The sequence below is a fragment of the Salvelinus sp. IW2-2015 genome, unplaced genomic scaffold, assembly GCF_002910315.2.
Source record: "Salvelinus sp. IW2-2015 unplaced genomic scaffold, ASM291031v2 Un_scaffold2143, whole genome shotgun sequence".
NCBI classification, from domain to species: Eukaryota; Metazoa; Chordata; class Actinopteri; order Salmoniformes; family Salmonidae; genus Salvelinus; species Salvelinus sp. IW2-2015.
Genome location: NW_019943475.1, coordinates 148,282 through 150,601, shown reverse-complemented (window position 1 = coordinate 150,601; position 2,320 = coordinate 148,282). Strand labels below are relative to the sequence as shown.

Sequence of the window (2,320 nt, the reverse complement as noted above, 5' to 3'; positions counted from 1 at the left end):
CATCACGACACCTGCACCATGTTACCATCACGACACCTGCACCATGTTACCATCACGACACCTGCACCATGTTACCATCACGACACCTGCACCATGTTACCATCACGACACCTGCACCATGTTACCATCACGACACCTGCACCATGTTACCATCACACACTCTGCACCTGTTACCATCACGACACCTCACCATGGTTACCATCACGACACCTGCACCATGTTACCATCACGACACCTGCACCATGTTACCATCACGACACCTGCACCATGTTACCATCACGACACCTGCACCATGTTACCATCACGACACCTGCACCATGTTACCATCACTTACACCTGCACCATGTCATACCACTCACTTCAACACCTGCACCATGTTACCATCACGACACGTGCACCATGTTACCCACTGCGATGCAGTGGCCCTAGACCACTGCGCCACCCGGGAGACAAATCTCTATAGTCATTAGTCATGCTTTATAAAGGGTCCATAAATGTGTCATAACTGTATGACATAACCCACTGTGTCAAGTTAGACAAACCTGTGCTTTATAAACGGTGGCATAAGCACTGCTTAACAAAAAACCTTATGAATAATTAACCTATATTTATTGTAATTTTTAATGAGTTTATAGTAGTTAAGTGTTGAGTTAGCTACAATATGTAATCTATCTCAATTGTTTTTTCTAATAATTTGCACGTCCTTACAACACTGTATATAGACACAATATGACATTTGAAATGTCTTTATTATTTTGGAACTTCTATGAGTGTAATGTTTACTGTTCATTTTTTTTGTTAATTTCACTTTTGTCTATTATCTACTTCACTTGCTTTGGCAATGATAACATATGTTTCCAATGCCAATAAAGACCTTAAATGTAATTTAATTGGTGTGACAAAGGCATTTCCTAACACACCTGCTAAATTTCTTTGTTGTTACTTTTAAGGTTGGAATCAACATGCAGTACCTACTGCAGAAAGAGAGATAAGAAACCATTGATCCACCTYCTCAGGAACAAGCTACACTATTCACAGTCCGCTGATTATGTCACAGAGTTATGACACATTTATGAACCCTTTATAAAGCATGTTATAGATGCTTTGTAACACATTTATGTAGTGCTTATGAAGGCTTTATGAAGTAGCTAGAGTGAAGACCTGTTTGGTGCTAACATTCCACACCTTGTACTCCTTGTCATATGCCAAACATTTAGCACAAACAGACTTGTACCCAGGTAACCTGGTGGAATGTTAAAGTGCCTCTATCCGGTCTAAACTCAAATCCTGTCTCTACTCACCACATGTATTTATCTGACAGCAGTCCACCGTCTCGTTGACCAACACCTCACCGTACTTCTTACAGGTAACAATTTCTTGGGGCGGACATTTCACTGGTTCACACTGGACACTCAGTGTGTCAGCATTACACGTGCACTTCTGGCAGTTACTGTACCAAGTCTCACCAAACTGTGTTGGGACAAAACAAACACTGTTAGCAGAGACTTCAAACTTATTAAGACAAGGACTGGCAACCCCTCAGAGCCTGGTTCCTCTCTTGGTTTATTCCTAGGTTCCTTCCTTCTAGGGAGATGTTCCTAGCCACTGTCTTTCTGCCTCTGCATTGCCTGCTCTTTGAGGTTTTAYGCTGAGTATCTGTAAAGCACTTTGTGACCACTGCTGATGAAAAAAGGGCTTTATCAAATACATTTGATTGATTGATAATAACAATAGGGCTCCAGCCTCTTCAGGGCTGGACAACTTACATGCCCCAATGAAACTAGTAAACAGCTTAAAATAATTGGGGTTCTATACAGAACCTTTTGTTGGACGTAATGTGAAGTGAGCTGTTGAACCATTTCTTCTGACAGATTCATTGTGGTATACATCTACATTATTACCTGTTTGGGTTTTCCATCAGGTCCTGTGCATCCTTGAAGGGAAAATAAGATCTTAAGTCATACATGGTGGTACTTTGAGACACAATTAAACAATGTATTCCTCAAACGGTCACATCCTTACCACAGTCACGAACACAGGTGTCAGAGAATGTGTTGAACAAGATGGTACCCTCAGGGCAGAAACAGCCCTCCATGAATGAGTCACATTCATCGTAATTTGCAATACTACACTACATTAGTTACAAATAGTTATTTAACAACATGACATATTGGTTAACCACTTTGAGATGCCATCACGTTAACTGAAAAACCATCATCAAGGTATTGAAACAGTCCCATGACATTTCAAAAATTAAATTTTATTGACAAAAGATTGACAGACACCAACTCTTCTTGTGACTTGATTTAGTTCTGGAACC

The 2,320-nt window shown here is 40.6% G+C and overlaps 1 pseudogene; it reads right to left on the bottom strand.

Annotated features, from left to right (window-relative positions):
- Positions 1–1,259: 1,259 nt before the first annotated feature.
- LOC112073093 (intestinal mucin-like protein) overlaps positions 1,260–2,320 on the bottom strand; it is a 10,441-nt pseudogene continuing 9,380 nt past the window's right edge.